This window comes from Phyllobates terribilis, unplaced genomic scaffold (genome assembly GCF_046119375.1).
Source record: "Phyllobates terribilis strain yellow unplaced genomic scaffold, ASM4611937v1 Scaffold_5__5_contigs__length_657084704, whole genome shotgun sequence".
NCBI lineage: Eukaryota > Metazoa > Chordata > Amphibia > Anura > Dendrobatidae > Phyllobates > Phyllobates terribilis.
The window spans coordinates 59,231,751-59,247,001 of record NW_027362765.1 but is presented as its reverse complement, the minus strand read 5'-3'; the positions used below and the strand labels follow the sequence as shown (position 1 = coordinate 59,247,001).

General features: G+C 46.8%; 1 pseudogene; it reads right to left on the bottom strand.

Annotated features, from left to right (window-relative positions):
* The window catches only part of LOC141271448 (uncharacterized), a 305,103-nt pseudogene extending 296,697 nt beyond the window's left edge, over positions 1 to 8,406 (bottom strand).
* Between the last annotated feature and the right edge of the window lie 6,845 nt (positions 8,407 to 15,251).

The following is a 15,251-nucleotide window of genomic DNA, read 5'->3' as shown; positions in this document are numbered from 1 at the left end:
CATCTGCATCTCTGGCTGCTATGGGCATAAAAGGGGACAAACTTATGGTGTGGCACCCATGCTCCCCTGACCTCTACCCCATTGAGAACCTCTGGAGCATCATCAAAAGGAGTGTCTATGATGGCGGGAGGCAGTTCACATCTAAGCAATAGCTCTGGGAGGGTATTCTGTCCTCATGCAAAACAATTGAAGCAGAAACCATCCAAAACCTGACAAATTCAATGGACGAGAGAGTTCAGAAGCTCCTTTCGAACAAGGGGTCCTATGTGCAAATGTAACATCACCTAGAATAAAGCTTTGAGTTGAAAACTGTTTGATTTCAGTTTGTAATAACCTGCTAATGCTTATAATTTCAAAAATGACCATTTTTTTGTTCTTTATTAAAATGAAAAGGTTGAAAACTCTGCTGTGCATAATAATTTGGAACATGCATTTTGAGTGAAGTTTGAGTGTTTTATTTTTTTAAAAATATACTGTTATCATAGGCAGTTTGTACAAAAACCTTTCAAGTGTACTCTAATAGTTATTTGACTGGAAAATTACAATGACTGCAATTCATATAGGTAATTTCGGAAAATCTGAGAAAATATTATTTGCATAATAATTTGGAACACAGTGTAATGTGCTATGAGGTACTATGATGCGATATGAGGTACTATAATGCGATATGAGGTACTATAATGTGCCATGAGGCATTGTGCTATGAGGCACTGTGCTGTGCTATGAGGCACTATGCTATGAGGCACTATGCTATGAGGCACTATGCTATGAGGCACTGTGATGTGCTACGAGGCATTATGCTATGGGCCACGAGGCGCTATGAGGCACTATTAAGTGACATGAAGCGCTGTGCCATGAGGCACCACGCTATGATGTGCCATGAGGCACCACGCTATGATGTGCCATGAGGCACCACGCTATGATGTGCCATGAGGCACTATGCTATGAAGCGCTATGCTATGACGCACTATGATGTGCCATGAAGCGTAATGCTATGACGCACTATGATGTGCCATGAGGCGCTGTGAGACACTATGATGTGCTATAAAGCGCTATGCTATGAGGCACTATGCTATGATGTGCCATGAGGCACTCTGATGTGCTATGAAGCGCTATGCTATGAGGCACTATGCTATGATGTGCCATGAGGTGCTATGAGGCACTATGATGTGCTATGAAGCGCTGTGCTATGACGCACTATGATGTGCCATGAGGTGCTGTGAGGCACTATGATGTGATATAAAGCACTATGATGAGCTCTTTGTGAAGTGCAAAGAGGCTTTATGAGGCCCTGTGAGGCACTGCGCTCAGATTTTTATTTAAAAGAGTAATCTATCTGAATGAAGGATAAACCTTTCCTTTGGGTGGTAAATCTCAATTGTCAGACTAGCCCCACCTGAAGGAGCCAACTGATGAGACGCAGCTGGACAGCAGACCTTCACAGAGACCATGTGCTGTATTAACACCATGTGCCGTCCTATGGATGGAGTAAACAGACTGGAGGACAACAGTAAAATCCTCAGTGTTAGTTTAACATTTACTGAGCAGATTGAAGCTCATTTTTGTGGTAAATTCTGACGGCCAATCATGAGGCTCTGTGCGGCCCAGACATGTGGCTAACTTTAGCCTAGAGGTCCAAGGTCCAGCTTCCGTCCTGAAGCCAATTTTAAAGCACGATGCCCTTGGCCCAGATGGGGTCTTACAGAGCGCACACACACACACATTTTTGAGTTTTGCGCTAACATCCTTCAGCCTTCCTAGTATCCATAACAAGGAAAGGGCCCCATAAACAAGGTAAACATTCATGAAGATCACTCACCACCAGCTGTACAGATTCGGAGGCTGGAACGAGTCACAGGCCAGTTCCTCTCCATCTGTCCATGCCTGAGCAATACTGGGGTGGTCAATCCCAGGCAGGGGCGCCTCCAATAGTGAACCGATCAAAGCTGGAGCTGCTACCCCCAGGCAGGGGCGCAGCTCAACAGGTGCTCCCATTGAGGTGAAGAGCTGGAGCTGTTGATCCCAGACAGGGGCGCAGTTCCACAGCAGCTTCTCCACTGATGCACGGAACTGGAGCTACCGACCCCAGACAGGGGCGCAGGTCCACAGCTGCTCTCTCACTGACGTGCAGAGCTGGATCTGCCAACCCCAGACAGGGGCGCAGTTCCACAGCAGCTTCTCTACTGGTGCACGGAACTGGAGCTGCCGACCCCAGACAGGGGCGCAGGTCCACAGCTGCTCTCTCACTGACGTGCAGAGCTGGATCTGCCGACCCCAGTCAGGGGCGCAGTTCCACAGCAGCTTCTCCACTGATGCACAGAACTGGAGCTGCCGACCCCAGTCAGGGGCGCAGTTCCACAGCAGCTTTTCCGCTCAGTCATATGCGGATCTTCAACAGGTAAGCCTGTCTAAGGTTCTCCCATTGGGAATAATATTCTCATTTCTTCTGCCGCCGTTTTAACAAGGTTCCCCGTCAAGGACAGGAAACCAACTGAGGTGGTGGAGAGGCGCCGTCCTTTTATTCTGTAAGTTTCCTGTCCTGGAAGGGCGGATCCCCTCTCTCGTTGTAGGTGCTGTCATGGGTGATAGGATAATAGCCCTGATATGTAGGGCTATGGATATCTCTAACAGCAGCAGCAGACAGAAAGTGCAATGGACCCTATTGTGTTGAATACACTGTCCACAAACTCTGCCTAACTCTTGTTATCACCAGTAATATATGCAGCTGGATTAGTCCTCAGAAGGACTGTTAATTCAGACATATATACATATATATCTATCTTGCTGTGGAATACCTATATCTAACTATTAAACCAACAATTCTGTCCCTCACTCAGCAGCACCTCTCCCTACTCTGTCTGTCTGAAGGGTACACTGTGACGAGCATAGGGTCACCAGGTCTTATATAGACCTGATGACGCTATGTGGCCAGCCAGTCATTGTAATGCCCCAACCAACATGGCTACGGCATTACAGTGAGTGGCAGAAAATCCCTTCATGTTCATTGGCTCTCTAAAGAGCACCAAACATGCGGGGCGGGGACCCAAGCTCCAGCCCGAGCATACCGGAAATACTCGCCGAGCATCTGAAGCATTGAGATGCTCGTGCGAGTAACGCTAAGTGGAGAGCACGCTTGCTCATCACTAATAAAAATAGGAGAATTTGGTAATCTTGAGATGTATTGCAGGCATTGACCCCAGAAGCAGATTATACATGTACATTGTATACCGCAGTATATTTCTTTGTACTTGCACTGAGGTGAAGAAAAATTTTTTTTGTTAAGCTATGTGCGCACGATGCAGAAATGCTGCGGATTTTTCCTGAGCGTTTCTGCATCTCCCTGGCAGAAAAACGCATGCGGATTGTACATGCGTTTTTCCTGCCAGGGACAAGCGTAAGCGAAGCGTTTTGCACATGCGATTTCACATGTGACTCGCCCCCAGGGCCGTGGGGTACTCGGCAGCCGGGCCTCTGGCTGCTTGCAGGGGATATCACGGTGGCTGGCCCGGTCCGTGACCCAGGGCGGTCAGTCAAAAGGGGAAATATATATAGGGGATTTGGGAAAGTTCGTGACGCCACCTGTGGATTCTGGTAAGAGGTTGCCAGCGCTGCGACAGTCCACTGAGGCTGATGTTAGGGGCAGCTATGATGGGATGGCTCCCCACAGATGGAGCAGGCCTCAGGGCAGTGTAGAGGTGTAGAAAGATGGTGGAAGCAGGAGGGAGACGGCAGGACGGTCCCAGAGGAAGTACAGGCACACACACAAGGGTAAACTTCAATACCTTTACTGGTGGTGATGCAGGTACGGTCCAGGGCACTCAGTGCGAAGTGTACATTTCTGGACTCTCCCCAGTGAGCGGGTGTAAGGCCTCCTGATCTGTGTCTTTTACTCTTTAAGCTTCGGGCCCGCCTGGAGCTAGGCCTGGCTTGCTTACTGCTTCCTTCTTGTACCTACTGACCTGGCGGTAGGGTTTTCTCCTGGTTCCCACTATTCCTGGTCGCTGGAGCCTTCATGGTACCTAACCCTGTTGCTGTGGTCAGCGGTTGGTTAACCTGGGACTTGTAGTTCTCCAGGGATTCCGGTTGTTCCTACTGGTCATAGAGATCCCTGTAGGCGCGGACCCGGTGTCCGGTATATATATCGGGGTGAGCCTGGTATGCTCCTCTGCCCCCTATGCATTTCTCCTTCTCCTCAGTCTGCAGACTCTCTCATGCAGACTCCCTGAGCAGACTCTCTGAGTTCTGTCCCTGTCTGTGCCTGACAGGAACTCTCACTTGCCTTCTAGCCTGCTCCAGGCTCTCACTGGCCAGACTAGCCCGCAGCTTGGGCCTAGCCTGGCCTTCAGCCACACAGACTTCAGCTTGTCTGGAGCTGCAGCATGGTGTCACACTGTCTGCTTCCCACTGACTGACTTCCTGAACTCCACCCCCCAGTATTTATATACCTGACAGGGCTCCATCTAGTGGACTTGGGTGGAGGTGTCTGCATGTATTGAGGCCACTGGGGAGAATTCCATCCATGCACCCCTCTGGGATCTGTGGCACCAGTGCGCAGCAGGGTGCCACACATGCGGGTTGTCAAGCGCTTTCCAAGCGATTTTAGCATCACTTGGAAAGTGCTTGTCAACTTCGTCACACTATATAAATCCATGCAACCGGCATGGATTTATATAGTGTGACCAAGTTACGATGCTGCAAATGCAGCATCAAAGCATCAATTGTAAAAAAAACCATTATACTCACCTTAAGATGGCCCCCGGTCTCCTCAGCGATGCGTCCGGTATCTTCGGCAGCGGTCTGCAAGGACCTACCATGACGTAATTTAGTCATGTGATGGTCACACGACCATCACCTGACCGCTGACGTAAGTGGTCGCGTGACCGTCACATGACTAAATGACGTCACGGAAGGTCCTTGCAGACCACGGCCAAGAGCCAAGGAGACAGCAGCGCCGCTCAGAGGAGACCGCAGGGCACCGGAAAGGTTAGTATAAGTTTTTTTTTTTAAATTTTAATTATTTTTTTAACTCCAGGTGCTATGGTACCCGGGTCTGGAGGAGAGTCTCCTCTTCTCCAGACCCGAGTACCATCCGCACATTGAATCGCATAATATCTGCATAAGCACGTGTAGTCATGCGGATATTATGCGATCTAATGCAAGTCAATAGCGGCTGAAACGACGCGATTCCACAAAGTTAATGGTAGTGCTGCGGATTTTTCTGCAATGATAATCGGCAGCGGAAATTTCCGCAGCATGCGCACATGCGGATTATCATTGGGGAACATGGCAGACCTTCTACCAAGCGCTTTTTAAGTGTTTCCGCGGCGGAATTGCCGCTGCAGAAACGCTTAAAAAACGCATAGTGGGCACGCAGCCTTATTGCGTGTTTGCTGCATCTCTTTCTGAATCAGATGTAAATCCGCATTTTTATTGCTTTCTTTAATGCTACAGAAAAGCTTTGAATCTGCGCTTAAAAATGCAATGGCAATTTTTTTCCCTTTTTTCAGGCTCCACATAGAAGTTTATAGAGAAAAAAAAGCAGCAAAACCATAGAGTTCAGCAGTGTCTTTAGATGCACTGCAGACGGAGATTTCATAAAATCACATCCACTTTGCTTGGACATTTAGACCATGTTCACATGTAGGGTAAATGCTGCGTTTTTTCTGCTGCTTTTTTTGCACAGAAATTCTGCTGTGTTTAACCGTGCAAGCAAAGTGGATGTGATTTCATGAAACAGGGCCGCAGTCTAAACAAACATCTGAACTGTGCGGTTTTGGTGCTTTTTTTTCCTCTCTGGAGCCTAAAAAAAGCATGTAAAAAACTGCAGATATTTTTCAAGTGCAGAATCAAAGCTTTTCTGTACTATAAAAATCACTTAAAATGCAGCTTCATATCTGCACCAAAAACACATCAAATAAGTGGGGAAAAGGCCTAAAGATGGAGCAAAAATGTAATAATCAGACAAAATTGTTATTTTGTAGTCTGGTGTGGACACCTGCAGAAAACAAAAAAACACAGTATTTCTGCAAGGTGTGAACGCGGCCTTACAGACACAAAAAAAACGGATGTCGTATAGTGAAGCTACATACATTTGAGAAAGTCCTGGTGCGTCCAACTGTGAATAAAGGAAAAAAAAATAATCTACAGGTCCCAACAAGAGATGAGCAAGAAGCACAGATGACGTTGCGCTGCCCTGGGCAATCAAAAGCTGCCGGGGACTCCGGAAGGTTAGAAATTCACAGGCCTCAAGTCAAGCTGCCCGGTAGCTAAACCTCCGACTCAGACTCCTCAATTTCCATGACACCGGCTCCAACTCCTTCATACATGGCTCATGTTTAAGGCTATGTGCCCACGATGCAGAAAATTTCCGAAGCATTTCCGCATGTCCTTGCCAGTAAAAACGCATGCGGATTTTACATGCGTTTTTGAAGTGTTTTTACATGCGGATTTGCCATGAGTTTTTCAAATGCATTGAGTAGTCAAATCCGCACAAATAATGGACATGCTGCGGATTTTTCCGCACTGAAAATCCGCAGCGGGAAATTCCGCAGCATGGGCACAGAACATGCGGATTATCATTGGGGACCATGGGGTACGTATTACCAAGCGTTTTTAAAGCGTTTCCGCTGCGGAAATTCTGCAGCAAAAATGCTTGAAAAACTCATAGTGGGCACGCAGCCTAAGGCTAAGTGCCCACGATGCAGAAATGCTGCGGAGCGTTTCTGCCAGGTAGAAGCGTTTGTGAAGCTTTTTGAACTTGCTATTTCACATGTGGGTTGTCAAGCACTTTTCCAAGCGATTTCAGCATCACTTGGAAAAGTACTTGACAACTTGGTCACACTATATAAATCCATGCAACCGGAATGGATTTATGTTGTGTGACCAAGTTACGATGCTGCAAATGCAGCATCAATAGTAAAAAAAAGGAATAAAAATGTTGAAAAATAAAAAAAAACATTATACTCACCTTCCGATGGCCCTGGTCTCCTGTACGGTGCATCCGGTGTCTTCGGCGGCTCGCGGTGCTCTAAAACCGACCTTCCATGATGTCATTTAGTTATGTGACAGGTCACGCGACCGCTGACGTCAGCAGTCGGTGACCTGTCACATGACTAAATGACGTCATGGAAGGTCCTTTTACACCACCGCGAGCAGCCGAAGAGCCAGCAGTGCCGCCGGGATCAGACAGGGGGCCATCAGAAGGTAAGTATAATGTATATTTTTTTATTTGAATTCTTTTTTAACTACAGGTACTATGGTACTCGGGTCTGGATGAGAGTCTCCTCTTCTCCAGACCAAGGTACCATCCGCGCATTGAATCGCATAATATCCGCATGAGCACATGTAGTCATGCAGATGTTATGCGGTCCAATGCAAGTCAATGACGGCGATTTCACCGCGATTCCGCAAAATTAATGGTTGTGCTACAGATTTTTCGGCAATGATAATCCGCAGCGGAAATTTCCGCTGCATGTGCACAGCACATGCGGATTATCATTGGGGACCATGGCAGACAACTTAACAAGCGGAAATGGCGCCACAGAAACACATTAAATCCACATCGTGGGCACGTAGCCTTAGTGGTAAATTTACTGTAGCACAATTCATCTCAGCTAAAAGTCTAGACCCTTAGATCAGGAATAGGACAGACCTTTATAGGACATTTCATAACTTTCCCAAATTATTATGAAAAAATATTCCCCACAAACTGCATTGCACTACTGTACCCAATTTATTATATATTTTAGAAGTCGGAGTCGGTCCATTTTATACCGACTCTGACTCCACCAAAATGGGCTCCGACTCCACAGCCCTGCCGGTAGCACTGATCTGGACACTGGATCGGAGTACTGTGAATCGATCCGCTCATCTCTAGTCCCAACTGTCCCGGATACAGCGGACAGTCCCGGATTTGGGTCTACGCCCTGCAGTCTCGGCATCTGCTGAATGCCCCTCACTACCAGCACTCCTCTGACAACTCCACCTCTGCTGAATGCCCCTCACTACCAGCACTCCTCTGACAACTCCACCTGCCGGGGGGGGGGGGGAAGTAATGGTAAATGGGCGTGGCCAAAATGTGCCACGGCACGGGTAGAACACAGCATGATCTGTCTCTCTTTCCGTTCTTCAAATGTCGGACGGTATGCAACTCCACCAGGTGAGTGTAACCAGCAGACTCCTGCTCTCCCTCCATAGGGGACCACCCTATTGGGAGCTCTGATTCCCACTCCTAGATTTATTCATCAGTAACATATCAGAGACCGACCAGTACAGAGGGGAGAGGACTCCGGCCTCATGGACTCACAATCTTCAGGATTAACTCACCTGTCACCTAAAGCTCTGTCAGCGGCTTCTCATGATAGAAACAAAATACTTGTGTTTACAGGACCTGTGATGAGGTCACAGGAGGGGAGGAGTCAGGGGTCACATGATCAGGGGCCTCAGTGGATGCAGGACTCTGCTGTGCTGGTTGTCATGGTGCTGGACGAGGTGAAGTTTATGTGTGGGGTCAGGAGGGATTTACAGGGGGGATTTATTAATTAAAGCAAAAAAGTTGGAAAAAATATAACTTTAACCCCTTTCTGACATGAGACGTATCCATACATCCCTGTGGCCTGATACTTATTGACCAGAGACGTATGGATATGTCTCGGCGATTTTGTGCACAGAGAGGCTGTGCGCGTGCAATCCACGCTGGGTGTCAGCTGATTCTGACAGCTGACACTCGGCACCAAGTGCCAGGCGAGGTGCCCGTACCGCTCCTGGCACTTTAATCCCCTAAATCCTGCAATCGTAGCATTTAGCGAGCGAGCAGAGGGACAGAAGCCCCTCTGCTCTTGGATTGGAGACCCCGCGACGTCATCTCGGAGTCCCAATCATTGCCGTGGTGGCCCGATGTCATCAACAGGCACTAGTAAGTTAGCTAGATCATGCGTAGCGCATGATCTAACTAACTTGAATCTGCAGGGCTGACAGGTTATAAGGTATAGCAGTGATCTTGCACTGCTATGCATTATAACTGCGATCAGACTGCAGAAAGTGAAAATCCCATAGTGAGACTAAGGCTGTGTGCCCACGATGCGTTTTTTAAGCGTTTCCTCAGCGGCAAAAACGCTGCAGAAACGCTTAAAAAAACACATGGTAGAAGGCCGGCCATGTTCCCCAATGATAATCCGCATGTGCTGTGCACATGCTGCGGAAATTTCCGCTGCGGATTATCATTGCAGAAAAAAACGCAGCACTACCAATTATTTTGCGGAAGTGCTGCGTTTTCGCCGCCATTGACTTGCATTAGAACGCGTGCATTCCGCTTCACTAGATAAGCACATGCGGAATACATGCGTTCAATGTGCGGATGGTACCCAGGTCTAGAGGAGGTCTAGAAACTGTAAAAAAAAAAAAAGAATAAAATAAAAAATAAATATATACTTACCTTCTGGCAGCCCACGGTGTGCTCCTCCTCTCATGCCTGTAGATCGCGATGGACTGGAGGACCTGCGCTGACGTCATAGTCATGTGATGGGTCACGCGACGCTGACGTCGGCAGGTCCTTCAGTGTACCGCGATCTGCCGGCAGCCGGGACCGAGCGGAGCAAGACATCGGGGGCCATCGGAAGGTAAGTATAGATTTATTTTTTTATTTTTTAACATTCTTCAAGGTCACAGTATATAAATCTATGCCGTTTGCATGCATTTATATAGTGTGACCAAGTTGTCAAGCACTTTCCAAGTGATGCTAAAATTGCTTGGAAAGCGCTTGTCAACCCGCAAGCGGAAATGCATGTGAAGAACGCTTCACTTCAGCATGTCCCTGGCAGGAAAAACGCATGTACAATCCGCATGTACAATCCGCATGTACAATCCGCATGTACAATCCGCATGCGTTTTTTTCTGCCAGGGAGATGCAGAAACGCTCAGGAAAAATCCGGATCATTTCTGCATCATGGGCACATAGCCTAAATAAAAAAAAATGTAAAAAATATTTTAAAAAAGAATTCACAAAATAATAATAAAAAACATATATATATTGCAGTCATAAATAAATATTATTATGAAAATAAACAATAAACGTACACATATTTGGTATCGCCGCATCTGGAACGACCTGACCTATAAAATTATCCCACCTCTTTATTGAACACGGTAAAAAAATAAAATAAAAAAAAGCAAAAAAACAATGATTTATCATCATATCGCCGAACAAAAATTAGACTAAAACGCGATCAGGAAGACGGATATAAATAAAAACGTCATCTTATCCAGCAAAAAGCAAGCCGCCATGCAGCTCCATCAGCGGAAAAATAAAAAAGTTATAGCTTTCAGAATAAAGTGATGCAAAAAATTTTTTTCTATAAAATAGTTTTTGTGTAAAAACGCCAAAACATAAAAAAATATAAATGTGGTATCGCTGTAAACGTACCGACCCAAAGAATATAGCTACCTTATCAATTTTACCACACGTGCAACTGCATAAAAAACATAAAACAATTCCTGAATTGTTGTTTTTATGTTAATGCTGCCTCCCACAAATCGGAATAGAAAGCGATCAAAAAATGTCATGTACTCGTAAATGGTACCAATAAAAGCGTCGACTTGTCCCACAAAGAAACAAGCCCTTACATGACTTTGTCGGCCGAAATATGGAAAAATTATAGCTATCAAAATATAGTGATGCAAAAACTAGTTTTTGCAAAAAAAAGCATTTTTTAGTGTGTGACAGCTGTCAATCTTAAAAACCCGAAATAAATCTGGTATCGCTGTAATCACACCCACCCGAAGAATAAAGTCATCTAATCACTTATACCGCACCAGGAAAGGCGTAAAAAATAAATAAAACCGGGGGCGTGGCCTAGCACTCCATGTGAGCAGACTGCTTTCAGGACTCCTCCGCTGTAATCCTGATTTTATCCGGTTAAAAGTACCTCCAGAGTACCGATACCGCCGTATACCGGTGGCAGAAGATCGCAGGAACCGGCCCTGACGTGCGGTGTAACAGAGGACTGCGGCAATGGTGAGAAGAAGGCGGAGGGACATGGCAGCAGGAGCAGGGAGCCAGGTCCATGATGGCACCGACAGTGCGGAGGCAGTGGAGAAATCCAGTGCAGCTAATGCAGCATACACAAAGTGGCTTGAAATTGCTGCTAAACTTGAAAGATTTGCGTGGGTGGACGGAGCAGCACAGGAGGTGGCTGAAGGGGATGAGGAGGAGATCAGGGAGAAACTGGATGGAGAAAATATGGAGGACTATGCAGTACAGGAGGGGTCAGAAGGAGAGGAGAGACGACAGGAGCAGGAAAGCATGATGCTGGAGACTTCTGAGGAGCCTGTAGTAGGGGAGCCCACAATGAGGGACATATATGATCTGGTTAAGTTTTGCAAAACTGCATTAACTACCCTTACAAAGAGAGTGGATGGTATAAAGGAGGAAATTATCAATATGAAGGCATCCATTAACAAGGCTGATACCAGAGTGGGGGTGGTGGAAGAAAGAGTGAGCACACTGGAGGACCAGCTCTTTAAGCTGCAGAAGTCTCATACTCAATGCCTGCAGCGGTGTGCCCATCTGGCTGATAAAAATGACGATTTAGAAAACCGCTCTAGGCGGAACAATGTGCGGCTGGTGGGTATCCCTGAAAAGGCAGAAGGGACTGATAGGACTCGCTCCGTAATAAAATTGGCGCTAACAATCTGACCAAACTGTTTGCAGTGGAGAGAGCACACCACGTTCCCATGTGGCTCCTCCCTCCTGGTTCCTCCTCCCCGTACCATCCTGGCCAGGATTCTTAACTATAGGGATAGGACATTATCCTACGGAAGGCAAGTACAGGTAAGGATTTGAGTATTAATGGCCAAACAGTGTCCATATACCCCGACTACTCGGCTGAGGTTCAGAAGCAAAGAATGCGGTATGGTGGGGTGAAGAAAAGGTTGAGAGATATGGAACTGGCGTACTCTATTTTGTATCCTGCTAAGATCAGGGCTGTGGCCCTGGGCTCTGTCCATTCCAACTCCGGAGGAGACCACCAAGTGGCTGGACTTGAATGAGAAAAAGATCAGAGCTGTTAAAGGAAGGGAGAAGTGAGAAGACGCGCTGAGAGACTTGGTGGGCTGTATACTTGCGAAGGATGAAAGATGGATGATGCTGTTATATAGAGACTTTTTGTTCCTGCATTCTAGTTATCATGGACAATGGAGGGACTGTAGATGATAGCACATATAAGCGGAGGAGAAATGGCGGGATTGAAAGTAATTCACAGTTTTGAGATAACGTTTGTAAGTTTGCTAGGTATAGAGTCACCAGCTCTCTTGTTTAGAGGGGAGAAACACATTGGGAGTCTTTGGTAATGGTTTGTTATGTTCAACAACAGTGCAGAGGGAGGGGTGTGGGAGGGGGGAGGCCCTTCAGGCTATGGATTGGTTCTAGGGGTTCTTGGGAGAAGAATTGTCCTCTATGGGATTGGGAATGGATACGTATAGGGAAATATGGCGGGTGATAAGATTAAAATTCTTAATTGGAATGTGAAGGGATTGTCTGATGGAAAACGAAGAGCAGCAATTATGGACTACATTAGGAAGGAGGGAACGGATGTGATATGCTTTCAAGAGACACATTTGATTAAGGAGAAAGTGGAGGTGTAGAAGAGAAGATGGATCGGGAAGGCATATCACTCCACGTACTCCTCATATGCCAGGGAGGTCTCGTTGTTGGTGGGAGCATCCACACCCTTTGAGGAAATTGAAAGCCATATCGACAGTGAAGGCCAATACATTTTTGTAATCTGTAAAATTTATGAACAATTGTTATGTATAGTGGCCATGTACATACCACCTCCGTACTCGGGGAAGAAGATCCAGGAGGTGATAGAGTCGTACAAAAGGGATGTGGGACTACCATTATTAATTATTGGCGATTTTAATAATGTGATGGATGAGGGATGGGATAGGGATAAACAGGGAATAGCAAAAGGTGGCCAGAAATTGACATAATTTGGGAACTATGTGAAAGAGCTTGGAATGGTAGACCTGTGGAGAGTAAGGAATGAGGATGTGGTGTGTTACTCCTGCTACCCTGCTACTCATGGATCTCTCTCACGAATTGATTTGGCGCTGGGTAATGTATTGTTGACACAATTGATTTGTGGGGTGGAATATCTCCCGAGAGTGTTCTCGGACCATAAACCCCTGGAGCTGCTTATTAAAAAGATGGGGGGGGGGGGGGTCTAGACAAGGGTGCGGGTGGAGGCTTCATCCACTATGGCTGGAACATATTAATATGGAAGCAATAAAGGGGGAGTTAGACGAATATTGGCAGATCAATGAAGGTAGTGCTGATACACGAGTGGTGTGGGATGCCATGAAGGCATATTTGAGGGGTCTTCTGTTTCGAGAAATTTCTAGATGTAAGTCTAAAACTAGATCAGAAGACAGGGCAGTGATGGAGGCTTTAGAAAGGGCGGAAAGGGAACTGATAGTGATCCCATCAGTGGAGAGTCAAAACGGGCTCAAGGAAGCTCAGAAGGGAGTCAACAAACTATATATAAAGAAAGTATAGAGGAAAAGAGCTTTCCCGAAGACACAATTCTACGATAAAGGTAAAAGGGTGGGGCATTTGCTATCAGTAGTGGCGGCAGCACAGAGGGAATCCTCATTTGTATACAAGCTGAAGACGGAAGAAGGGACGGAAATGGTGGATACGGAAGATATACTGGAAAATTTTAGACGGTTTTATGAGCAGCTATATTCTTCTGAATCAGGAGCCTCATCAGCAGAGATAGAAGGGTTTGTTGGGGCGGTGGGACTCCCTAGGATTGCAGAGAGTGACAGGAGGAGACTGGAAGAGCCTGTAACACAGGAGGAGGTTGAAACAGCTATAATGACAAATAATAGGGCTTCAGGGTCAGATGGACTCCCGGGTGAGATCTATAAACAGTTGGTTAAGATAGTAGCACCTAGACTAAAGGCGGTCTTTGAGGAGGCTTTGGAATGTGGTGCACTGCCGTTGTCCATGAGGGAGGCTGTGGTAGTGGTCATCCCTAAGGAAGGTAGAGACCTGAAGTTGGCAGAGTCCTACAGGCCCATTTCGTTGCTGACGGTGGATGTAAAAATTCTGGCCAAAATAATAGCCAACCGATTGGTGAGTGTTGTGCAAGATCTTATCCACCCCGATCAATCCGGATTTATGCCAGATAGGTCTACAGCAATAAACATACGTAGACTCTTCCTTAATCTGCAGCTGCCGTCGGATAACGGGGGTCGTAGGGTGGTAGTGTCGTTGGATGCACGTAAAGCAATGGAGCTATCTTTGGAAGGTGTTGGAGTGCTTGGGATTTGGACCAACCTTCATATCGTGGATACGGCTGTTGTACACATCCCCAACTGCTAGGGTCAGGGTTAATGGGCAGACATCCAGACAATTCGCTCTTCATAGGTGGAACAGACAGGGGTGTCCGCTGTCTCGGCTGCTTTATGCATTGGCAGTGGAGCCCTTGGCGCAGACAATTAGAAAGGCAGCCTCAGTCAAGGGGTATAAATATGGATCTATAGAGGAAAAAATAGCTTTATACGCAGATGTGCTGCTTTTCCTGGAAGACCCTGATGAGTCCTTGTGGGGTGTGATGAGCAACCTTAGGAGATTTGGGGCTATGTCGGGCCAGGAAATTAATTGGGAGAAATCCAACATTCTAGCTGTGGACGGTACTGGTGAAGACCTTAGGATAGAGGGGGATGGTAGTAGGTTGGCGGTTGTCCAAGTACCTGGGTATTCAGGTATCTCTCCCACTCTCGAGCTATATAGACCTGAATCTAATCCCACTACTGGGTAACTTCAGAAGCAAAGTGGGGGAGTGGTGTAGATTACATCTATCAGTGGTGGGATGGACAAATCTGATTAAAATGGTGCTGATGCCCCAGGTGCTGTACGTGCTGAACAATGACCCCATATGGTTACATAAACGGTGGTTTCTTACAATCAATTCTATATTTAGGGATCTTGTATGGGGGAAAAAACAACTGAGGATTAGATTGGAAATATTACAGAGGCCCAAAGATGAGGGGGAGCTGGCACTCCCGAGCCTGTGGATTTACTATCTAGCAGCTCAGGGTCAACAGCTGAGGGGATGGAGAGAGGCCGAGGGCACGGGTTCAGTGTGGCGGATATTGACTCGGGTACTGGGGAGAGATCCATTGGTTCAAGGACTGGAGGCAGGTAGTTTTAGGAAACTGGGACTGTTATGCCCCACTCTGGCCCTGAT